This window comes from Budorcas taxicolor, chromosome 5 (genome assembly GCF_023091745.1).
Source record: "Budorcas taxicolor isolate Tak-1 chromosome 5, Takin1.1, whole genome shotgun sequence".
NCBI classification, from domain to species: Eukaryota; Metazoa; Chordata; class Mammalia; order Artiodactyla; family Bovidae; genus Budorcas; species Budorcas taxicolor.
In genome coordinates, this window is record NC_068914.1 from 77,101,735 (window position 1) to 77,127,481 (window position 25,747).

At 49.0% G+C, this 25,747-nt stretch overlaps 1 protein-coding gene across 1 annotated transcript in view; it reads left to right on the forward strand.

Moving 5' to 3' along the window:
• The first annotated feature begins 454 nt into the window (after positions 1-454).
• Positions 455-25,747, forward strand: part of VDR (vitamin D receptor) — a 63,975-nt gene continuing 38,682 nt past the window's right edge. The window contains exon 1 of the mRNA XM_052640919.1: positions 455-566. The gene's annotated coding sequence lies outside the window, so the exon portion shown is untranslated. The remainder of the gene's footprint in view (positions 567-25,747) is intronic.

Genomic DNA, 25,747 nt, shown 5'->3' on the forward strand with positions numbered 1-25,747 from the left:
GTCTCCAACCCAGGTCTCCCACATTGCAGGTGGATTCTTTACCAGCTGAGCCACAGGGGAAGCCCAAGAATACTGGAGTGGGTAGCCTATCCCTTCTCCAGACCCAGGAGTTGAACCAGGGTCTCTTGCATTGCAGGCAAATTCTTTACCAACGGAGCTGTCAGGGAAGCCCCTCAGCACCTTGAAGATACTGCTATATCCTTATCTTCTGGCCTCCATTTTTTGCTGTTGAAAAGTCAGCCTTAAGTCTAATCACCATTCCTTTGTAGGCCAATGTTCACAATCTTTTCTCTCTTTTTTTGTGTTTAGTTTCCTCTGCAATATTTTGACCATCTGATGTGAAGAGCCGACTCTTAGTAAAGACCCTGATGCTGGGAAAGATTGAGGGCAGGAGGAGAAGAGGGTGACAGAGGATGAGATGATTGGATGGCATCGTCAATGGACACGAGTTTGAGCAAACTCTGGGAAATAGTGAAGGACGGGGAAGCCTGGCCTGCTGCAGTCCTGGGGCTCACAAACAGTCAGACACAACTGAGTAACTGAACAACAACTCAATGTTCCTAGATGTGAGTTTCTTCTTATTTATCTTCTTGGTATTCACTGGGTTTCCAGAAGTTCTCTACAGTTCTAGAAACATCTCAGCTATTGTCTCTTTGAATATTACCTCTTTCCTATCTATCTGTATCATTCCAGAGCTTCAGTTTGGCACAATTCGATTTTTCTCTCCTTTATATCTGTTAATCTCATACTGTCCTTGTCTTGTCTCTCTGGATTACATTCTAGATCAATTTTTCAGCTCTAGCTTCCAGCTTACTAATTTTTTCCTCAGCCGTATCTAATCAGCTACTAAATCTATCCACTGAGTTTTAAGATTCAACACCTTTACTTTTTACTTCCAGAAATTCTTTTTGATTATTTTCCAAGTTATTTATAATTAATAAATAACTTATTTCCTGTACTTTTTTGAGTTTCTCTTTTTTCTTTCTAGAACAAACAAACAAAAACCTTATATTCTGTGTCTAAAACTTTAAATATGTAATGCCTTTGTGGGTCTGTTTCAGCTGATTCCTCACTCAGTGTGCTATATATTTGCATATGTGTTTTGTGACTTGGACCATAAGCTGTAATTTTACCTGAGATTTCACCTGTGGTGAGTCTTTGCTTACTAGGATGTGGTTAAGTTCCTAAAGAGAGGATTACAACTGATTCAACCAGTTACCTGAGTAGTACCAACTTGAAATCACTTAAAATTTTCTGTTTGAGTATTTGTGGGGTGGGTGGAATGCAGACCCAGCTGAGCCCTGGCTGTGGTTATGAAATCTGAGGAGTTATTTATTATTTTTCCTACCATCCAGAATGACACAGGTCAGATTCCCTGCTATATGGAGGTTTATTTCTCATTCTCCTTACACAGAGAGTTCTGGGGTATACCTTTGAGAACCCAACTTTATCCGGATAACCCCTTGGCCATACCTCTTGTCCCAGCAACAGTGAAAGCCGTCCAAGTGAAAGGCCAAGTTTCCCAAGGTTCTAAAGACACTTTCTCAGGATGAAGACCAGTTTTGGTCCTTGCTTTCCAATCTGTGTTCCTATTTTCAATTTATCTTGAATTCTGTAGATTTCTTTCTTTTGTGCCAGCTTGGTGATATATTTAAGATTAAATGTTGCTTAATTAAAATTGTTATTTCATCTGAAAGGGTGATTCAAGGCATCTAATCCATTGTACTGTTAGAAATGAACATCTTTTTTAGACTGAGGTTGAGACAAAAGTAATGCAACCTTGACACACACAATTCTTTGTCAATTGTTCTGGTCCCAACACCAGTTGTCCTCAAATGCCCTCTACTTAAAAGGTGGCAGAGAGAAACATGGCAATAAATCTTTAATTGCTGCAGATCAAATGTAAACGTATAGTCTAATGCAGTAAGATAACAAGTGATTAGAGGGGAGACTATTATTAATCACAAAGCAGGAATTGTATCTCCTCACATTCAGGGCTTTGTCAAGGAAATAAACCAGCTGTAGGCACCAAATCAGACTCTCTATCAGGCTAGATTGCACTGTTACAACTGACAGGGTATATGATATCAGTCCAAAGTTTAAGCCTCATGAAATAGGGGAGAAGATGAGGGGGTGAAAATGATATAGAAATATGTATTTCTCTAGAGTTCCAGCTTCCAACATGGAGGAAATGGTTGAATTACTTCAGTCATCTCTAGGAAGTAACGGTGGAGATTTTGACATTTTGCTTTTGGAATTCATTGCTAATTCTTGTCAAGATCAATCATAAGGTTCTCGGGAAGAGAAGAGAACAGGGAACTGGGGTACTAAGATTACTTCAAGGACATAGAACAAAGACTCAGTTGCTGTAATTTATTTTTCTGTGTCCAGCGTCCCGCTCAGCATCTCCATCTCAACCTTGTGAGGAGACAACAGCTGGTGTTTTCATGCCTAGGCACCTGAACTACTTGCCTAAATGTTCTCTCTTGACCTATGCTCACCCATGTTTTAGGTTTCACTGGAAGGAAAGGCAGGGAGAATGTGGGGGAGTGTTGGCAGCTGGGATGTTATTCTCCTTTCTAGGCAGGTCTAAGTCATAGTTTCATTGACCATCAGCCCTGGATGGCCCTCAAATTCTCCATCACTTGACAGATGAGGAGCCTGGTGATGAATATGGTACAGAGGTATGTGAAGTAAACTGGGGAGCAGAGGGAGGGCAGCAAAGGAAGACCTAGACAGGAGTAACTGACTTGTCTGGACAGAGAAGATGAGTGGGGAGGAGGAGGGTTAAAGGGTAAAGGGATGGAAACCCCTGATGGTTTGATTCTCTTCACCACATTCTTTCTGGGCTTGGCAGCTGGCACTCAGAGGTCAGGCAACTCCTCCCTCCCAGAAACCCCAGCTGAGGGACACTTCTAGAGAATGTGGGTTGAAGGAAGGCCGTTGGTGGTGGCCAAGCTAGGAATTTAAGGGCTGCCCTCCTACTCCTTGTTACCACAAGTGGCCACCACACCCTTTCCTGCTGGTAGCCACTGCCGGGAGAACCTGTCCTGTTTGCCTCTCTGGTTTAATCTGGTTGAAGACCTGTGGCATCAGACTACTAACAGCTGTGGTCCCAAACACACCACAGTGAATTCCACCTGGATCCTGCCTCAGGCTCTGCTTAAATAAGCCGATCAGATCACAGTATTTAGTTTCTAACCCTCAAGAGATTCTCTCACACACAATGTGCTTCCATTTCTGCACAAAGCAGAGGGAAGAGGAGCCAGATGGTGGTGGAAAGAGCAAGACCTGGATTTCGAGGAAGTAGACTTGGCCTCTAGTCCCCGCTTTGCAATTCACTACTTGTAGATTTGAATGGGTCACCTAACTTGCCAAACTCTCTGGATCTAAATCTTGCTTCTGTGTCCTCTAGAGCACAAGTCTCCAAGGGAAGGCATGGCTCGTGATCCACTGGGCACAGGAGGATGATAGCAAAGCCTTCCTTTTTCATCTTTTTCTTTTTAACTTTATTTACTTGTTTGTTTTCGGCTGTGCCGGGTCTTCATTCCTGCAAGGGCTTTCTCTAGTCACGGCGAGTGGGGCCTACTCTCTAGTCAGGGCGTGGGGGCTCCTTTTGTCGTGGAGCACAGGCTCCAGGGCACTCAGACTTCAGCAGCTGTGGCTGTTGGGCTCTAGAGCACAAGCTCGAGAGTTGGGACACACAGGCTTATCTGTTCCGTGGGATCTTTCCAGATCAAGGATCAAACTCGTGTCTCCTGCATTGGCAGGCAGATTCTTTAGCACTGAGCCACCAGGGAAGCCTCTCATTTGCTTTTTTATTTTTTAAAAATGAAGTATTAGTGGGACTACCCTGGTAGTCCAATGGTTAAGACTCCAAGGTTCTTCTGCAGAGGGCGTGGATTCAATCCCTGATCTGGGAACTAAGATCCCACATGCTGTGTGGCCAAAAAAAAAGAAGAAAAAAAATTAACTGTTGGTATGTTTAATATACAGATTGACACTGCACCCTCAGTTGGTCCTCTTATCAGATGGTCCCATGTCAGTTATGTTGGGTGAGGCATCTGAGTGCAAAGGAGTGTTAGGAAAGTCGATAAAAAGTATCAAGACCATCATTTGCAATATGAATTTTACATTCATTAATGTTGATGATGAATCTCACCCCAGCTGTATAGTTTGACTTGAAATATGAGCTAATGATTGACCTTTTAAAGTCATATTGGGAAGCCTCATATTCATATATTCATATTTTTTGCCAATTGTTGTTGTTCAGTTGACCTCATGAGCTGCAGCACCCCAGGCTTCCCTGTCCTTCACTATCTCCCAGGGTTTGCTCAAACTCATGTCCACTGAGTCAGTGATGTTACCCAACCATCTCATCTTCTACCGCTCCCTTTCTCCTCTTGCCCTCAGTCTTTCCCAGCATCAGGGTCTTTTCTAGTGAGTCAGCTCTTTGAATCAGGTAGCCAAAGTAATGGAGCTTCAGCTTCAGCATCAGTCCTTCCAATGAATATTCAGGTTTGATTTTCTTTAGGATTGACTGGTTTGATCCCTTGCTGTCCAAGGGACTCAAGAAGGTTTCACAATCAGAAATGTTTAGAGATCACGTCCTGGCTATAGGACATGCAAATAATACAAAGCAGCACAACATCACTACCATTTAGTCCAGAGTGATCCCTGGTGGAAGTGGAGACGAACATCAGAAACACCAGTCTTAACAATGTCAACATCTGCAATGACATAGGGCAATGAGGCAAATACAAAGAGAGGGGTGTCCATTTTCTGTAGTGTTTGTCCCAGGCCAGAGGCCAAAGGAAAAGAGCTGTCAACAGCCACATCTTTCTGGAGTTGAGGCCCCAGGGAAGAGTTGTTTAATGCATTCCTGGGTGACTTACGGAATGTCCTTCCTGTTCTTCTGGAGAAAGAAGCAGGCATGCCCAGGATGGGGCTTGTGAGGCTTCTGCTCACTGGTATGAAGAAAAGGAGATCATTGCATAATCACTTTCTGTGGAGACTTTCCTCTGCGTAGAGGGGGCTTCTTTTGAAAACAGTCAGCCTTTCCCTACTGACCTCTTCAGCAGCGATGTGACGCTAAGGGCACTCTTATCTGCTCCCGGGACATCTACTCCCATGCTATAGAGCCTTTCCACCCACTGGCCTCACCAGGCTCTCCAAAATACACCTCCCTAGAGGAGCGAAATAAGAATTTCCCCAAGGGCTAAGGGATAGGGTCCCTTCATTTCCTGCTAGAGTGGTCGTAGTTGCTGTAAAACTGACTGCCACAGGCCCTTGTAGGTGGGAAAGGACTTGAGCCTCTTGTTTATTCCACTGGTCTCCACAGTTGGGATGGGGGCTTGAAGAGTCATCATTGTCTGCTGGGGTTTGGATGGGAGCCCAGCAAATACCTGGCAGCCTAGGAGAGCTCTGGAGCTGCCTCTGCTGGGAGATTCAGGTGGGAGTCTCCACCTTCCTCTGTCCAGCCCCCAGGCTCCACTTCACTGTGCCAGCAAGCGCCATGTGTGGGCCAGCAGGCTGGCAGCCTAGGGCTCAAGGGTATGGGGGCAGGTGGGAAAGAGCCAAAAGCCCCAAGGATGAAGACATGAGCTGGGCTACTGGGAATGGAGCCCTGGGGCCAGACGGATTTGGATTGAATCAACAGTGATGAGCTACTCTGTCTAGGGCAAGCCAAGTCTGTGGACACTCACTATGTGTGGCCTTGCATGTAACACCTCCACCACTATCCTGTTTTGGGGAAGTCAGGATTTCTGACATGCCATAAAACTTCATGAGGCTGAAAGAACCACCCCAAAGCTGGAAAATGCAGGATCTTGGTAGGATAACAGCTGAGTTAAGGCCACAAAGGCAAATACTGGGTGGATACAAGCTTCCTCAATGACTTAACCCTGGCAATGTGGCCTTGGATGTAGAATTCTCCGAAGCCTTAGACCCTTTGTGGGATTCTGAGAGTGCCCTGTGCAAGCCAGGCTGGGCTCTCAAAGGCCTTTCTGGTAATCTCATGTTGAGGCTTCTAAATAAAGGGATCTCACAATAAAATGGATTTTTCAAACTTTAGGTCACAACCCACTGTGGATTGCAAAATCAATTTGGTGGATCCCAGAAATAAAGACAAAAGGAAGAAAGGGAGGGAGGAAGGAAGGAAGAGAAAAATAATTTAAACATTGCAGGGCATCTCTTGTTTTATAAAATGTGTATCTTCATGGGTATACTGAGCCATGACAAAAATCATTTCTTACTATGAGTTGCAGTTAAAAATTCGATAAAACTATCCCAGGAAGACCCTTTTGTTTGGATTGCTTTTACTGCTTACAGTGTCTTCCATTTATTCATTCCATTTTCACCATGTGGAACATAAACAAAGAGAACAACCCTAACATAGCTTAGAAAAAATAAATAAGTTCACCTTTCTGGACTTTTTTTTTTTTTAATCTATAAAAACAAGAGAACTAACTGGGATGACCTGGTAGCTTTTGTTTTTATGAATCCATAACTCTGTGTCTCTCTGATGTTACGGAGTCTGCTGAAAGTGAAAAGCGTTAGTCGCTCAGTTGTGTCCGACCCTTTGCAACCCCATGGACGGTAGACTGCCAGGCTCCTCTGTCCATGGAATTCTCTAGGCAAGAATACTGAAGTAGGCGGCTTCAGGGGATCTTCCCAACCCAGGGATAGAACCCGGGTCTCCTGCATTGCAGGCAGATTTCTTGACCATCTGAGCCACCAGGGAAGCCCCAGAGTTTTCTGAGTGAGTGTCTTTCCTTCCTTCCCACCATACCCATAACCATAAAAAATTTTTAGAAGAGAAAAGGGCCCTAAAAAAGGGAAAAGCAAACAGCTAGATTGGAGTGCTACAGAGAGGGCTCAAAGGGCACATTTTTACCTGGAGAGCAGCCTGGAAGAGGGTAGGGCCTGGAGGGATAGATGAGAGGGAGCAGTTCCAGTACTGGGGGACGATAAAAAGAAATTGGTTAGCGATGGGGCTAATGAGTGCCACTTCCCCAGGTAGTGCAGTGGTAAAGAATCTGCCTGCCAGTGAAGAAGACACAAGAGATATGGGTTCTCCCCCTGAGTTGGGAAGATCCTCTGGGGTAGGAAATGGTAATCCTCTCCAGTATTCTTGCCTGGAAAATTCCATGGACAGAGAAACCTGGTGGGCTACAGTTGATAGGGTCACAAAGAGTCTAACACAAGTGTGCATACATACACACTAATGAGTACCTGTGCTGGGGAGTGGTTAATGGCTAATTCTGCCAAACTCAGAACCTCTGAGTTCTCCAAGGCTGGGTTATCTAGTTTGTGATCCAATAGATGAAAAGCCTATAGACTTTTTTTTTTTTTTTTTTTTTTGAGAGGCAGCATGGAACCATGAAAAGTACAGAGAGATTTGAGTTCAAGTGGTTCTGTCACTCCTTAGCTGTAAGAGCTCTGGTGACTCTGCACATCAGTTATACCATGGGGAGGGTATTTTCCAGCCTGCCTGGCTCAGAATGTCATGATGAAGATCAAATGAAGAGCTGTGAAAGACACTACCAATTACTATGGAGCACTTAGTACTCATCTTCTACCACTTTTTGATAAGGTTTATTTTCAAGATGCCAGGTTCACCTGGCCAAATAAGCACTACAAAGTGACTTCTGAGTGATCAACTTCTCCCAGAGGTTCATGGAACTTCCTGAGGGTGTTTCAAGGTGTTGGTTGTTAGAGGTTTCCTCTTAAACTCTCTTGCCCATGAAAATAGCTGCTAGCTTTCCCATGGTGCTCTGGGCAAGGGGATCCTTTCTTTGGCTTTCATTACAAGCAGGGAATCCATCCATCAGGCTGGCAGAATCTTCCAAGGGGCACTTCCTTTCATCTGTTTTCTCAGAATGGATAGCCCATTCCCAAGGTCAATCAATCTGTGTTTTTTCTATACTTTAAAACCTTTCCAGAGAGAAAGTATCAATGATATTATCTTAATGAATTGTTTCAGTGCTTAACAAACTTGACTATTTAAAGGTTCTTTTTTCTTTTTAGCCTTGGTCCCTTTCTCTTGATCCAGTTATTGAGAGTTTGAGAGGGCTGGGTTATCCTATAGCCTAGCATAACTGTTTCAGAAATGGATGAGGCCACTGCAGCGACAACTTATTGAGCTTTAGAACTGCCCCTCATGGCATAGCTGTGTAATGTTGGGCAAATCACTTAACCTCTCTGTACCTCAATGTCCCACCTGTTCAGCTTGTCCCTCAGAGCCATGGTTTCCTCCTCTATAAAAGGTGAATGGCAACATCTTCCCTGCCTGAACAGGGGTACCATCTGGTGGATGACTTCCTGGGCATCTCTATTATAGAACATTAGGTTGTAATTACTGTTTACACATTCTCCCACTGGACAGTGAGCTCTAAGGAGGGAACCACATCCTTTTGGGCTCTCCTCTAGCATCTACAGCGGTGCCTAGCACATAGCCATTCGCATTTTCTACGGCGAATTTTCCGCATCCACCTACAATTCTAGGTCTCAGATGTGCTTCTCACCTCCTTCCATCTCTTCACACCAAGGTCGCATGGCATGGTTGGGTGGGTGGTGTTGGGGCCCAGGGCCCAGGGAAGCTGAGACTCAGCTTGCTTGGATGACTTTCGCGACGGACCAAGTACGTGGTCAGCCGTGGTCGCACCCGTGGGGACATCGAGTAGGGATACAGTGCAACTCCAGACTCGACTTCAGCCCCGTTGAGTTCCCTGGAGCTCGGCTGGGGTAGCGCGAAGGCGGCTGGCCCCCAAGATCCCCCTAGACCGTTGGGAGAACAGCTCGTGCCGGCTGCAGGCGCCTCCGCCCCTCTTCCCGAGACCAGCAGACGACGAAGACGTCCTGGCCGGGTCATCCCAGGTGGGGGTGACGCACCTGGAGGAGGCGTCCGCGGAGAGTTGGGTGGAACCACGACAACGGGAGGAAAGGGGAAGCATCACGGATTATCGCAAGCAGACTCGTGGATCTGCACACGTATAACCATCGAAAGCTCTCGCTCACGGAGGGCAGAGCTTGCCTGGGCCCATGGACAGCAGTCCTGGACAGTCTATACTGGGCAGTCTCCCAGGAGAGAGTGCGGTGGTTGATTCCAAGTCGGCATGGTTGCAGCGCGGTTGGAGCGCTCGGCAAGTGAAGACTGGACCTGTGGGTGGGGCTGGGGCGGGGCTGGCTCGGGGGCGGGGCAAGCGAGGGGCGGGGTCAGGTGCTGGGTCGTCTCCGCTTGTCAAAAGGCAGCCGCGGAGCCCCGGGCGCCGGGAGCGCTGAGCAGCGTGCCCACCAGCAGGACCAGGTGCGCACCCGGGAGTGGCGGGGCTGGGCGCGGGGGGGTCCCAGGATCGAGATTAGGCGGCGCAGGGTTGGGGGCTTCGGGAATTCCGGACCTCAGTGCCCCGGAACAAACACTAGAGTCTGGGCAAACTTGGCGACTGAGAACTGGGCTTTCGTGCCCTAAGGCTGGGGCACTAAGGGGATCCTGAGGTCTGAGAAAGACCTGAAGTTCGTGCCAGGCTGGCACGGGGAGCGGCGAGCTCCTCGGGGCTCAAACAGCCGAATGCAGAAATGCTGCTCCGGCAGGGTGCTCGGCATTTGAGCAATCAGAAGCGTTTGCGTCCTTCCCCAGTTTGGGCGCCTTGGCGTGAGCGGGAGGAATAAGACAGCGAAGGATTGGCTCTCGGAGGTGCTGAGGTCTTCTGGGGGTGGGGTGTGTGTAGCCTTGTTATCTTGTAGGGCCCGTGTATGGTCACCTGCGATGATGGAGTTGGATCTTTTAAGTGGAGTTTTTTCTTTTTTCCTTGACTTAAAAAAAAAAAAAACACCCTACCGATTATTTTAGACCTGGTTGACCCTAGCGCACTGGACTTATTTTTTCAAGAAACCCCTTTCATAGGTGTCCGGATGAACCTGGGAGACAAGCATCTAACTGAGGAGAGGACTCAAGGAGTAGTTTCTACTGGAGGAATGAGGAGCCCCACATCTGTGGGTGGTGGGTGGAGAGGGTTTCAGGGGAAGTACGTAGGAGGAAACATCATATGGTCTCCAGGGAGCAGGTGGACACTGTCCCCTCCCCACCATGGACCACTGAGACGGAGACCCAGGCTGCCTGGGCTGGGAAAGCCCTGTGAGCCCAGGCCCTTTCCGCATCTTGTCCTCGTCTTCCTCCTCCGTGTGGTGAGTGAGTCAGCCAGCCTCCTGTCTGGGCTCAGCTGCAGCCAGAGGGGCCAGAGCCCAGGCAAGCAGTTGGGCAGGCATTTTCTGAGTGTTGCAAAAGCTCTCCTGGGCAGAGTTCAGCTCTGCGCCAGCTCCCTGCTGGAAGCCGGTGGCGGCCACTCCTGAAGGGGACACAGCACAGCAGTGATTATGGGGTGGCTATGGTACGACTCCAGAATGGGTTGACAGTGAAGGGGCTGTGGCTTCGTGGTAAATCTACATCTCTTATTCTCCTCGGACCAGGAGGTGCATCCCAGCACCACAGACTTTTCCAGTCCCTCATTCCATGTTTGCCTAGTGATCTCGTTAGCTGCCTGTGTCTTAGTGGGATGGCTATGCACAAGAAATCAGGGAAGATTCTGCGACGAGAGAAGCCATGGCGTTGGCAAAGGTTTTAAGTTGGGCTGGGAAATAGAGGTGGTTTGCTGAGGTGGAAATGGATTATCTGGACACTGGAGCGTCAACTCTATAAACCAAGAGTGTCATGTTTGGGGGAGACCTTCCCCATCGCATCCTTGTCAAAGTGCCGGAAGAGATTGTAGGTCCTTCTGAAATGGTGTCAGACCAGGAGGTTGTTACTAAGACTTCACATTTCTCTCTGACTTTTGTTTTGGGTGCTTCAGATCCTTGGGCAGAAGTAGGAGCCCCAGAACTCTTTCCCCCTGCAACCACCTCAGTAGCCTCTCTGGACCCATTTGAGGAGAATCCACAGCCAGGCCATAGGGCTGACTCAAACTGCAGAAAGCTGGGGAATTCACAGTGTGTGCTCTGGCTGGGTCCCATGGCTTCAGTTTGGCTGTCCCTCATCAACCATGACTTGGACCCTTTCCAGGATAATGGATAAGAAAGGAGGAAAGAGAAAAGGCATAAGAAAAGAAGAGAGCAGGAGAAGGAAGAAGGGGAAGAAGAGGGCTAGGAAGTTTTTCTAATTCCTCACAGCTCTTCAGCCAAGGCTGTCACTTTATTCGAATAAATGTTGTAGAAAGTCTGATGCTGTGTGAGGTGCCCTGATTACTTGTGTTTGTGATTTCTTGGTCTTACTTCCCTATTTGACCTCAGAATTAATCTCCTTTGGAGACTGAGTCCCAAAGGAAACACCAAGAGGTCTTCTTGGACTCCCACCCTCTATTCCCAGAGCAAATAGCCAGTGCCAATGCCAGTGCCTTCCACATTTGGAGGAAAGCCTGGGGGCTCATGGGCCAGACCAAGACAGGAGAAGGGCTTGCAGTTGTTCATTTCTTTATCCCACATCCTGAGAAGGCAGTGGCCGTCCTGCCTGAGAACCAGAGTTTCTCGCCTAGAAATGGCCAGTGCCTACATCCAGCATGTGGGTTCCAGTGGCCAGAGAGCCAGAGTCCTGAGCGCCTGGAGGTCTGAGCCGGGATGGCTCTCCGGTGTGTTGCTAACAGGGTGAGCTATAGGAGCTCCAGCTTTCCGTTTGTCACAGCTCATGTGGGCTTCCCTGTGGCTCAGATGGTAAAGAAACCACCTGCAATGCAGGAGACCCAGCTTCAGTCCCTGGGTTGGGAAGGTCCCCTGGAGGAGGAAATGACTACCCACCGCGATATTGTTGTCTGGGAAATCCCATGGACAGGGGAACCTGGTGAGCTACAGTCCATGAGATTGCCAAGAGTCAGACACGACTGAGTGACTAACACTTTCACTTTTCTTTCATGTGTGTTTTGGATGCAGGAAAAGACAAGTAAGCAAATGATAAGATTTGCTTCAGAGCTTCTTGTGTGCCCAGCATGGTAGTAGGTCCTTTGAGGGATGACGGGGAGCAGAACCCCCCAGACTGGGCCTCCTCCCCCTAGACGGTCTGAGCCCAGGCTGGGCAGTGGGTCCTGGGCTCTCCCTCCACTACTGTCCTGTTCTCAGGGGATCCAGCTGGGCAGAAGCCAGCCAGGCTGCCGCTTGGGAGCGGTGTGGTCTTGATATTTCTAGTTACACTTTGCTCTGATTCGCCATTGACCTTCTGTGTCAGTCCCCTCTTGGATGGGCTAGAGAGAGTGACTGTAAAATTTTTTGCCCAAACTGGGAGCGAAAGAGGTGAGATGAATAGTTCTGTCAGGACAGTAGACATAAACCCAAGTTGTTCAGGACAAATTGGAACATTAAGGCATTCTAACAAACCCCACCACAGACCCAGTTGAGGTCACGGTGTGGAAGGAAAGACAGGTGAGTGTGAGTTTAATGAAGAGAAGATGGGGGTGGGGCTTAATGGTGAAGGGAAGTTGGGGGTAACCTGTAATGTGGCGTTACCTCCAAGCGCAGTCTCTCCCTGAGGGCGGCACTGTTCCTCGCTCCCCTCTCTAAGGACCAGCCTACCATTCACCCCCTTTCCCTTCCCCATGACTTTCCTACACCCTTGACTTGTGACTGGCCTCACCTTTGGTTTTCCTGTCCTACCACTACCTCAGACAGGGACAGGAAGGCCTGCCAACTCCCCTTCAGGTGCCCCTGGGGGAACCGGGATTTATCCTGGAGACAAGACCCAACCTCACGCTTTCTCTTCCCTTTTCCCCCAAGTCTGCAGCCTCTTCATTCTGTCCATGCATCTTCCCAGACCTCCAGGGGCCACGCCACCTGGCAAGGGAGCGCAGCATTAACGCGGGTAGACAACCGGAAATGGAAGGGTAGTCAAACCTTACCATGTGGATACAGGGCACGGGTCACTTGTAATCAGGTTCCCAGGATATAGTAAGTGAAGTGGAGGTAGGAGCCGAGAGAAGCTGCAGAGCAGGAGATGGAGTCGGGTCCCCTGGATGCTGGAGTTTCACTCTCAGCAGGTCTGACTATTAGGGAAATGGTCCAGGGTGGGGACAGACTGTTCTTGCTCAACCCAGACTAAAAGGCGTTGGTGGCAGCCGCTGCATCCTGACATGGTGACATGTGGAAGAGAAACCACTTTCCCTTCTGAGTCCTGTGTCCTGGTGGTCCAGATGTTCAGGGTGGGTTCCCTGGAGAATCCCCGGAGGTTCAGCCTGAGAGTGACGGGGACGTGGGGGTGGAGCCTCCTTGATGACTGTGCAAACACTGTCTACTGTGGCAGGAAGGAAGTCATTCTCATCATTGGCAAATGAAAAGGGCAGGTGAAGACCTCTTGGGAAAGTCTTATCCTTTGAAACAATTTGTGGGGAGGGGAGAGGAGAGACCTTCTGGGGTGGCAGGGGTGGCAGGCTGGTGGGTACGCGGCGGGAGCCAGAGGGAGAAATGGCAGACTCTCGAGGAGTCTGCGCATGTGTCATGCCTTTGCAAACCTGCTGGGCAGGTCCCGTGCCAAGGAATAGACCGAGCAGTGTTCCCAGAACCAGATGCCACACAAAGTCCCCATTCTATACAGGGGAGAGCCCTGGTCCTGAGCAGGGCGTTGGCAACCACACTGGCGGGGAAGTGTAGCGTGGGCAGCACCTTGGGAAGCTGCTCCTCTCACTGGCCTTCTGAGGTCACGCGTGACTTTCCAGGCCCTGTGGGGCACCCAAGAGGCCCAGAGCTCTGCTAGTGAGATGCTCAGTGTGTGCCACCTGCTGGCACTGAGGCTGTAGCTCCAGGAACAGCGACTTGCCGCACGCTTGGCTCCATGGTACCAGGTGCGGCACGGCCTCCCAGACCTGCCAGGGCCTGTGACGTGGGAACCACACCAGGTTCCATTTTCAGATGGGAGACCAAGGCTCAGGGAGGGTGAGCCAAGGTGACACAGCTGGTGAGTGGGAGAGTCAGGACCCACACTGGGTCGGTCTTAGCCTCCGGGCAACCTGACACCTCTGTTCTCAGCAGGCGGCCACAGGCATTCAGGGCCTGCCTTGCACATCGTACATAGGCCTGCAGAAATGTTCCTGAGTGGCAGGTTTGGACTTACACACCAATCTGAAGGAGGTGACCTGGGAGTGAGTTCAGTCTGCCCAAAGGTTACTCTGGGGACAGTGCTCTCTCAGAAGAAGTCCCCCTCCGCTAGAGCCTCAGACCTTGGTGCCTGTCCCACTTTCTTGGGTTCCTTACTTGGGTAAAAGCAGCAGACAAGAACCCGTGTGGAGAGATTGCATGGATAAAACAAGACTTGGATGGTCTGGAAGGCAAATAAACTCAATTTCAAACAAGTCACGTTATTGATGAGCATCTAAGTGCTAAGTCTACCAAGGAAGAAGAGGCCATTGTCCCATAGGTCAACTGGAAGCTAATCTCACTCTGTTTACCTCTTCCTCTCCTGGCTGTCCCTTAAGGAACGCTCCTGGACCTACACACGTGGAAAGAGAATTGGATTCCAGCCTCACCTGACAGCCTCTGCCAGATACTGTGCTGATCCCTCTCCTTGTCTCCTTTCATCTTCCCAGCTTTGCTAGCTTTTCTTTGAATTAGGTTATGAGTACAGTAAGCCCCCTACATGCTAGTGAATTCTGTTCTGAGAGCACATGAAGTCCAAGTTGTTTGTAAGCCCAACAAAGTTTGCCGAGGTACCCAACTAACAACAATCAGCTATGTTGCACTGTACTGTAATAGGTTTTCACACAAATAATATATAAAAAACAAATGCAAAATATAAAGAAAAACTTCTTAATCTTACAGTGCAATACCTTGAAAAGTACAGTGACTGGCTGGCATACAGGGACTGGCATTGAGTGAACAGGCAAGAAGAGTTACCAACTAGAGAAGGGAGAGGAGGTGGGAGACGGTAGAGCTGAGGGATCATCAACAATAGGAGATGGAGGCCAAGCTACAACTCCAGTCAAGCCTGATATGACTAGATATGCGAATACACATTCTAATGTTTGAAAGTTTACAACTTGAAGGTTCGTACGTAGGGGACCTACTGTATTCTCTCCAGCATGTATATGGAAAACCAAGCTTTAAAGTAAAGATGCAGTGACCTGCCCCATATGTAAAGTTTACCCATGATTACCGTTCTATGGGCTTCCCAGGTGGCGCTAGTGGTAAAGAACCCTGCTATCAATGCAGGAGATGTTAGAACCTCAGGTTCAATCCCTGGGCAGGGAACATCCCCTGGAGGAGGGCATGGCAACCCGCTCCAGTATTCTTGTTTGGAGAATCCCATGGACAGAGGAACCTGGAGGGCTACACTCCATAGGGTTGCAAAGACTCAGACACGACTGAAACGACTTAGCATGCACGCAGGCACTGCTCTACCCGGTGTTGGGCCTGGCTGTGCAAACCACTCCAGGCACCAGAGCCTGGAGACAGTAGGAAGCACTCAACCTGTCCTTTGGTGGGATTCTCAGAGGTTCTTGGTAAATGAATGAAATCTCACATAGTGTTATTAGCAACCTCATAGGACAGGAGAAACACTGGATTTGAGTTAGAAACACTTGGGTTTAAATTCTGGCTTTGTCACTTTGTAGCTCATGACCTTGGGCATGTTTCTTGGTCTCTCTGAATCTCAGTTTCCTTTTCTGTAAACTGGAAGGAGAGTAACTCCCTTGCAGAGTTGTGTGAGGATTACAGATGATACAAGCCAAGGACTTGGCACGAAGTAAGCCCTGGAAGAGAGAGTGTGTGCAGACACTCAGTAGACATGCGCTGAGGTTTACCTACCACGTGCCAGGCACCATGCAAGACACTGGCGATTTAACAGTGCAAAAAGACTCTTGCAATTGTTTTAAATTTACTAGACCAGAAACTCATCATTGTGAGAGGACGTTTTAGAATCCAGGAATGGCTAAACTCAGACTGAGTAACTTGATTTCTCTTTCTGTCAATTCTTAGCTGATGAGCTTTAAAAAGTTGTTTAGCTTCTCTGGGGCTCAGAGTCTTATTTTTTTAAACTAAATGTATCATATACACAAGAGTACGAGTAGTCCTACGTACAGATTCAAAATTAGTGTAATATATGTGGTACCTACCACCCAGGTTTGAAGTGGAACAATTTCAAAACCTTTTAAAACTCACTTTCCTCTTGCCTTTTACATCCCCTTCCTCACTCTACCCCATAGCGAAACTAATATGAATTTTAATTAATGAGTCCTTGCTTTCCTTCGCAAGTTATCATCTCTGTTTGTTTTACAAACAATGTATTGTTCAGCTTTACGTGTTTTGAGTTTACATACATGTGTGTTATCTGTGACACACTTTTTTCACTCAGTCTCATGTTTCTGAGATTCACCCATGTCGAAGCACACAGATGTGTTGATTAGCTTTCACCACCGCATCGTATTCCGTTAAGAATGTGCTGCAATTTGTATCTTTCCTCTTGTTGATGAACGTTTGGGCTCTTTCCAGTTTGGGGCTATTACGATCAGTTAACACTGCTGGGAATATGCTCTGGCCGTCTTCTGGTGCGTGTGTAGGCATTTCTCTAGGGCACATGGCATTCCACGCTTGGCATTACTCTATAGCACCAGCTGTCTTCCACAATGGTCATACCAGAAACACTCCTTTAAGTAGCAGATAAAAGTTCCTATTGTTCTCCATCCTTTTTAACACTTGATATAATCCTCATTTCTAAAAGGAAGAAGTGACACTAGGTGAGCTTCCAAAGTCCCTTTCGGCTATGCTGCTGCTGCTGCTAAGTCGCTTCAGTCGTGTCCGACTCTGTGTGACCCCATAGACGGCAGCCCACCAGGCTCCCCCGTCCCTGGGATTCTCCAGGCAAGAACACTGGAGTGGGTTGCCATTCGGCTATAGTAATTGTATAATTCTCAACCTAAGGACCCGGTTTCTGGCTTTATACATGTGCTTGTCTGATGTGTTGTGCACAGGTGGTCCTGTAAATGCCACAGCCTGACTCTGAGAGCCCCGTTCAGGGTCCCCGTGTGCAGCTGAAGCCCTTCCTCGCTGGGCTTCCACCAACAGTGGGAGATGGGTCCAGTGGCTCCACATCCTCCCCACCACTTGGGGTTTTGTTCACTTCAACCAAAGGGTGATATCGGGGCTGAGAACATACCAGATGCTCAGTTAATACTTCCTGAATTGCCTTCCTGCCAAGTGGATTGGGAGGGATGGATATTTTTCCTGAACGCTGATTTTAAGAACAAGACATGGAAGTATCAGAATCGTGTGTGTGCTAGCTAAGCAGAGCACATGGGGCTGGGAACAGTGGTGGGATTTACGAGTGTCTCAGGCTTCTTGATCATTTAAAGACTCCAAGTGAAGTGAATTGAATAGTCTCCACTGACCAACTGTTCAGAGTCTGCCCTTGTTCTTTGACTCTCTAACTTGTCCGATTGGAGAGCAGGGAGTATCTGGAAGATGAGTTGAAGAGAACAGAGGCAGTGCCGTGTGGACAGGAGCAGAATGCCCACAGAGAACCCCTTCCCCTTCCAAGGGTTGAATATTTTGCCTGGGGGAGGATGGGTGCTGGTTTAAATGATATTAGATGTACTCCGTGTCCTGGAAGCTATATAAACAGCCAGCTGCCCACCCACCCAGCCACCCACAGAGTAAAAGAATGTGGCTGGTCGGGCAGTTGCATGGGCCACCCCAGCCCACAGTCCTGTAATTACCCATCTAGTCTGTGCCTGTCAGCTCCAGGGGCAGGCGGGCGCCTGTGCCCTGGGCCTCATCTTGGTCACCAGGCCCAGGCTGAGCTCCGTGGCAGGGCCCCGCCCATCCTCAGCCACCCCCACCCCCAGCTCTCCCTGAATGTCTCTCTCTACACCAACCTTTGACCCTTTTGAGTCTAACATATTATATAATAGCTGATAATCATAATAAACCAAAAGGCTACTATAACTTTATGCGTTCCAGGCACTGGGTTAAATGTCTTGCATGCATCTTCTCGTGTGTGCGTCTCAATAATCCTATGAGGTAGGTGATATTGTTATGCCCACTATACAGATGAGGAAACTGAGTTCCAGGAAGTTAAGGGGCTAAATTTCTTGCCCCAAACCATGAAAACTTCCAAGTCAGAGCTAGAACTTAAATTCAGGTCTTTCTAAGACCCGACGTGTGGTCATTCTTCCCCTGCCCACCGCCTTTCCTGCACAGGGTCCTGTCTCCCCAAGCCGGAGGGAGCTCAGACTCCTCTGTCTCCTCCCCTTCCCTCCCCTTCCTGTCTGAAGAGGCCTGGAAAGAGGCAGCAGGCGGTGCCAGTGGAGGGTGAGAGGGGCAGTTCCAGGCTGGCCAGGGTGATGCTGGAAAACACCTTCGGGGCAGAGTTCTTCGTTCCAAAAGACTCTGAATTTCCAGACTTCTGCCGGAGGCAGGAAGTTACTTCTGCCCAGCCTCTCTGGCAAGCGCGCCAACTTCTTGGGTGCCCTGTTAAGAAGTGGGGGATGGGCTGCCTCAGGTAAAATTCCATTGTAATGATCACCACCTGAGATCTGAATGGCTTTGTTGAAATGGAATTGTGTTAACCTGGGTGTAGGAAAGAACTCCTAAATGAGAAACTGGAGGTGAAATGGAGTTAATTTCCCCCTCAGTGTCTCTCAGTAAGGCTCTGGGAGGGCATAGAGCCTAGACAGAGAAGAGTCAGATGCATTCCTGCTCTCCTTTGAAAGCCACGCTCCCCAGTAGTAGGGCAGGGCTGGGAGGGGACGAGGCTATGACTGTTCAGTTGTCCATTCCCTGCATTGTGCTGTGAGCCCTCAAGAACAGAACTGAACCCCATGTCCGAGGTGTCATCACGACACCTAAGATACCTAACTCATCACAGATATGCTCAATAGTTTACTGGGTGGAAATGTGTTTGTAGGTAGACTGGGTCCCTTAAGCTAAAAAGGACAGTTGAAGGACAGTTGCTTCATGTGACTAAAACATGAGATGAATCCTTCCAGTTATTGAACAGTTTGCATAATAACAAACACTACCACTTACTGAGAAGGAGCCATGCACCAGGTGCTATGCTGAGCACTTTACACACATTGTCTCATTTAATCCTCACAGACAAATGAGGTAGGCATTGTTATTTTTCTCACTGGATAGGTGAGGGAACAGAAGCTCTGGTCACACCGCTGGCAAGGAGGGAAGGCAGGGTTTGTACCCAGGCAGGCTGCCTGGGCTTCCCTGGTGGCCCAGATGGTAAACAATCTGCCTGCAATACAGGAGACCGGGCTTTGACCCCTGGGTCTGGAAGATACCCTGGAGAAGGGATTGGCTACCCTCTCCAGTATTCTTGTCCGCAGAACTCCACGGACAGAGGAACTTGGCGGGCTACAGTCCATAGTGTCCCAAAGAGTTGGACACAACTGAGAGACTAACCAGAGAAGGCAGTGGCACCCCACTCCAGTACTCTTGCCTGGAAAATCCCATGGACAGAGGAGCCGGGTAGGCTGCAGTCCATGGGGTCGCAAAGAGTCAGACATGACTCAGTGACTTCACTTTCAATTTTCACTTTCATGCATTGGAGAAGGAAATGGCAACCCACTCCAGTGTTCTGGGCTGGAGAATCCCAGGGGCGGCAGAGCCTGGTGGGCTGCCATCTATGGGGTCACACAGAGTCAGACACAACTGAAGCGACTTAGCAGCAGCAGCAGCAGAGAGACTAACACACAGGCTGCCTCCCAGAACCTCTTTGCTCAACTGTCTCCCTGACCACAGAGCTCAGCTGTCACTGGAGGCTGGTTCCAGGGATCAGGGCCAGGTGGGTAACGGCGAGTGCAAACCCTGGTGGGATGGAGTGGAGGGCACAAGCCTGTTCTAGAGAGGCAACCCCACTCAGACCAGCAGGTCGCCTGGAATTGCAGCACAGTGTGGCCAAAATGTCCCCCTTTTTTTTTAATAGGAAGCTGGACACCCAGATTTTTTTCAAAAGTGAAATCTATTTTTTTAAACATCGACAAGTGACTTAAAAATGTATACTCACTGGTGGTGATAGGGAGGAGGGTGACAAACCGAACTGATTCATGGTCGGGTTTAGCTTCCTGTGTATCCTCTGGTAGTTTCTTTTAACAGATGACTGTTCCCTGGAGGGGGACTAGGAAAGCCCTAATGTGCACAGAATTCATTACTAATGCCATGAGTGATCCCTCTCCATGGGTTCAGTCCCCTTGCATGATACTTCACAAGGCAGAGTGCTTCTTCCTGGAGAGTAATAATGAAATCTTGCCATCTGATAGGCCTTGAATGAATCCTCCCCTTTCCTCCTTATCTTTCTCCCTCTCTCCTTCCTTTCCCCCTCCTTCCTCCCTTATTCTGTCTTCCCAGTCAGATATTTTTCCTATAGCTATTAGAAGGAAAGTTCAGTGTAGAGAAAACAAAAGTTTCCTGTTCTTAATGGTCAAAGAAAAGATCTTGAGGCCAAAAAAAAAAAGAAGTGGCATTTTGGGGTTGGGCTTGGCAGTTGATGAGTGATGCTCCTCGAGCCTGGGCTGAAGCCCTACCAGCACTGCAGGCTCTCCCGGGCTCTGAGGATGCCATGCTGCTTGCTCTCTTGTGATCTCACGGAAAAGGGCTCATTCTCCACGTGTTACACTTCAGAGTGCGTTCCCAGCCTTCCACTGTGCCCCTGAATGTAGGCTTCCGCCCCCTCTTAAACACCTGGGAGGAGAATTGCAAACTAATAGCCAATGTTGGTATGGAATATAATGGTTTTTGTAACATATGTTTGAGTCTCAGCTGATACAGCACTCCTGTAAGACAGGTGAACGGATATAGAAGCCCCTTTTTGAGGCTTGGTAAAGTAGCAGGGTTTGATAGTTTTTCCTTCCATTCCATAAGAGAGCAGTAGCCACGAAGGCCTGCAGGAGTGCAGGAGCCCCTGGTTCCCCCAGGCCTTCTCTTACTTGCCACTCTCACTTCTCACCTGATATCCACAGGTGAGGGTGTGCGGTAGGTGGGGCAGCCAGAAAGTCCAGAGCCCCTGACTAAGGTCTCCACCTCCCTGAAACTCCCACCCCATGGCATGGGCATGGGGAAGGCCCTAAACCAATGGATGGCCAGAGGCCGGCCTCCTCTCCACGCCTCCCCCCACTGCCTGTTACCTTGAGCCATTGTTCCCCAAGCTGGGCAGAAAATAGCTCACTCAAGAGAATTATTTGTGTCTCTGTTAAACTTCAATCCTGGGCTCCTGATGAGCCTGGCTGCAGAATTGTTTTTCAGGCCAGGGGGAGTTCTGGGAAAAGTGAGGGGTCAGGGAATGAAGGGGAAGCCGTGGTTGGAGGGGTGCCACCTTTCCCCCAAAGGACCATGATGACCACAAGCACCAGCCCTCTTCCCTAGGACGCTGCCCATTGGTCGGCCTGACTAGTGGCCGACAGTGTGCAGTCTGCCCAGCCAGCTAGATGCTCTTTCACTCAAGGCTCCTTTCACCGAGTGCAGGCCCTGAGCGGGTCCAGGGCTGTTTGCCTCTGCCCGGAGTGTTGAGTGAAGGTAGTGGAAACTCTGTTACATGGTGTGGAGGTCCAGGTGGGCAGCTGGGGGGCTGCAGATGGCTGACTGCCAAGGAGGGAAAGAGGTTTTTGCGTTGGAGACCTGGGCTCAGCTCCTCCCATGCCCTGAGGCAGTGCCAAATGGCACAATTCAGTTCAGTTCAGTCGCTCAGTCCTGTCCAACTCTTTGCGACCCCATGGACTGCAGCCCGCCAGGCCTCCCCGTCTGTCACCAACTCCCGGAGTTTACTCAAATTCATGTCCATTGAGTCGGTGATGCCATCTAACCATCTCATCCTCTGTTGTCCCTTTCTCCTCCTGCCTTCAATCTTTCCCAGCATCAGGGTCTTTTCAAATGAATCAGTTAGTCACATCAGGTGACCAAAATATTGGAGTTTCAGCTCAGCCTCAGTCTTTCCAATGAATATTCAGGACTGATTTCCTTTAGGATGGACGGGTTGGATCTCCTTGCAGTCCAAGGGACTCTCAAGAGTCTCCTCCAACACCACAGTTCAAAAACATCAATTCTTCGGTGCTCAGCTTTCTTGATGGTCTAACTGTCACTTCCATATGTGACTACTGGAAAAACTATAGCTTTGACTAGACAGACCTTTGTTGGCAAAGTAATGTCTCTGCTTTTTAACATGTTGTCTAGGTTGGTCGTAACTTTTCTTCCAAGGAGTAAGTGTCTTTTAATTTCATGGCTGCAATCACCATCTGCAGTGATTTTGGAGCCCCCAAAGTAAAGTCTGTCACTGTTTCCACTGTTTCCCCATCTATTTCCCATGAAGTGATGGGACCGGATGCCATGATCTTAGTTTTCTGAATGTTGAGCTTTAAGCCAACTTTTTCACTCTCCTCTTTCACTTTCATCAAAGAATCTCTTTAGTTCTTCTTCACTTTCTGCCATAAGTGTGGTGTCATCTGCATATCTGAGGTTATTAATATTTCTTCTGGCAATCTTGATTCCAGCTTGTGCCTTCATCCAGTCCAGCATTTCTCATGATGTACTCTGCATATAAGTTAAATAAGCAGGGTGACAATATACAGCCTTGACATACTCCTTTCCCGATGTGGAACTGGGGAACTAACTGTTGCTTCTTGACCCGCATACAGATTTCTCAGGAGGCAGGTCAGGTGGTCTGGTATTCCCATCTCTGTCAGAATTTTCCAGTTTGTTGTGATCCACACAGTCAAAGGCTTTAGCATAGTCAATAAAGCAAAAGATGTTTTTCTGGAACTCTCTTGCTTTTTCAATGATCCAACGGATGTTGGCAATTTGATCTCTGGTTCCTCTGCTTTTTCTAAATCCAGCTTAAACATCTGGAATTTCACGGTTCACGTATCGTTGAAGCCTGGCTTGGAGAATTTTGAGTAATACTTTGCTAGCTAGTAGTAATATTTTGTTAGTGTGAGATGAGTGCAACTGTGTGGTAGTGTGAGCATTCTTTGGCATTACCTTTCTTTGGGATTGGAATGAAAACTGACCTTTTCCAGTCCTGTGGCCACTGCTGAGTTTTCCAAATTTGCTGGCATATTGAGTGCAACACTTTCACAGCATCATCTTTTAGGATTTGAAATCGTTCAACTGGAATTCCATCACCTCCACTAGCTTTGTTCATAGTGATGCTTCCTAAGGCCCACTTGACTTCGCATTCCAGCATGTCTGGCTCTAGGTGAGTGATCGCACCATCGTGATTATCTGGGCAGCACTGAATGGCACTCTGTGCAGCAAATCAGTTCCATCTTTGCCCAGGTACCAAAGAAAAACAAGGAAGAGGAAGATGGCCAAGGGGTAGGGTTGGGGGAGAGAGTTTTAGTTTGGAGACAGTTCAAGGGTTAGGACAAAGGCTGCTATTTCCTACCACTTTGTGGCCCCAGGCTCCAGTGGTTTGGCCTGAAACAGCGAAGCAAAAGGGTTATCTTCAGTGATAGCTCTAAGGGCTATCAGCAGTGAGCGTGGACTTCTGGACTTGGGGTATGGGCTGGCAGGTGCAGGGGACTTCCTGCACGTGTCCATGGTGCAAGTTGTTTGTGACCGTCGTGTGTGTGTGTGTGGCTGATGCCCTTAGAGGGATTTCTGGGAACAAGGAAGTGACCTTGTGGACTGGGAGACAGGAGTGAGCCGAGCCGGCTGGTGGACGCAGGTCTGGGGACCGGTTGGCTGTGTGGTAAGTCATCTCTCCCTGTGCCTGGCAACCATACCTGGCTGCCCTAGACAGACGGACGCATTAAATAAGGATTGGCTGGTGATATGCCACTGAGTTGTTCACAGCTTCCGTCTACACTTGTTGAACCTTTTCTTCTCTCTTTTGGCTTTCTCTCACATTTTCTTATTTAACTGGGCTGGATTTTCCAGAATTCTCCCCTCCACCTTTCCTTTCCCACACAATTACTGATGGCCTTCTTCCCAGGGCAAAGAGTCAGTGCAGAGAGGCCTGCTGCCCAGCTGACCCAGGTGTCCATTCTCCATGAACCATAGAGTAGGAGGCCCATTTTTACTTCCTTCACAAAACTCAAGGTTGACTCAGGTTGGAACGGGAATCTGAATGGAGTCTGAAAGTCTTTGGTTGCAAAATACCACAGCAAAAATTTAAAATTCCTGGTATTTGAGAGTCAGCGGGTTTACTAGAAGTGCTCAGTAGTGGAAAGAATGGAATTTACTTCCGACTGAAATGAGTGTGGTTAGTTGGTTTCTTTCTTGCTGCTGCCCCCCACCCACCCACCCAGCCATATAGAGCTGGTTTCTCTGCCTCCAGCACACTCTTTCCCTTTTGCCTCGAAGACTTTGCTCATTCAGTATCACCTGCCTGACCTCTCTCTACCCTCTCACCACTATCTTGTTAGAACTATGGTCCTTCCTGCCTCAGCTGGGAGACAGAGAAGTGACATCCTCCGAAGAGCTTCTCTGCCTCTCCAAGACCAGGCCAGGTGCCCCCCCACCTGCTCCCGTCACACCTGTGCTTACCTGCATTGCAGCCCAGATCCGAGTTGGAGATTCCTGTCCTTTTCTCCCTGTAGACAGCAAGCTTCACGAGGTCGGGCCTCTGTGCGGCTTCCCGTGGTGTCTCCGGCTCCTTGTATAGGGCCTGCCATATAGTCAGTGCTTAAAGCAAGGCAAGGGTCACCATCAGAGATAAGGCATCAGAGACCAGAACCGATGGCCACCACAGTGAAAGGCCAAGAGGAAATGCCGTGGCCTCCCTGGTCCTCCAGTAGAGTCCCCAAGAAGAAGTCTACACAGCAGGATGGCTGGAATTCTGACCAGACTGAAACTCTGGAAAAGCTCTCCGGAGGACATCATTCTACATGGGAACTGAGGAGCAAGTTGGGGGTGACTAGGCCTGCCCTTGAAAGTAAACAGGAACCTCCCAGGTTGGCCTCTTCCTAAGAAGCCTCAGGAATACAGGAGGAGCGTTCACCTCCTTGCGAATAATGCTGAAGACAGACAAGATGTCTCTGGGTAAATGAGGCTTCCCTGGTGGCTCAGACAGTAAAGAATCCACCTGCCAATGCGGGAGACCCAGGTTTGACTCCTGAGTGGGAAAGATTCCCTGAAGAAGGGAATGGCTACCCACTCCAGTATTCTTGCCCGGAGAATTCCATGGACAGAGGAACCTGGCAGGCTACAGTCCATGAGGTTGCAAAGAAGCAGACACAGCTGAGCGATTAACACACACAAACATGGGACTCGACATGGGACTCGTAGAGTTATCCAGCCCTGCCTATCTCAGAGAACCTGGGGACCCTCGTAGATTTCTGACACAGGCCTCAGTGGATTTCCGGGGCTGCCAAGAGTGGGGAGCAGTCAGCAGTCTAGACCCGCTAAATCAGAACCAGCCCAGTGCCTAGGTTTGGGGGCATGACAGAGCCACTGGCCTCTGCAGCCTTCTGCTGCCTGCAGAGGGGCAGGAGTGGGGCGAGGAAATGCCACCGCCCTGAGAACACACAGGGGATGCTATGGTATGCGGAGCCAGTGTCCCACTGTGGAGAGAACAGATGCTCGATAAGCCCTGGACGGCGAAGGAGGTAGGAGAGAGACTTGGGGTGAGAGAGGAAAAGGACCGGCGATGAGCAGAAGTGATTAGTAACTGGTGGCACCTTGGTAGCGACGGTGTCATCTTTCCTGTGGAGGGAAAGTCCAAATGTGCAGCTCAGCTTCTCTGCTTGCTGGGGAGAGAAGAGAGCAACCCATTCTCCCCGTCCCTAGCAGCCAGATTTTTGGGAGCCACAGCCAATGGGTGGGGTGGTCAGTTTTTTCCCAG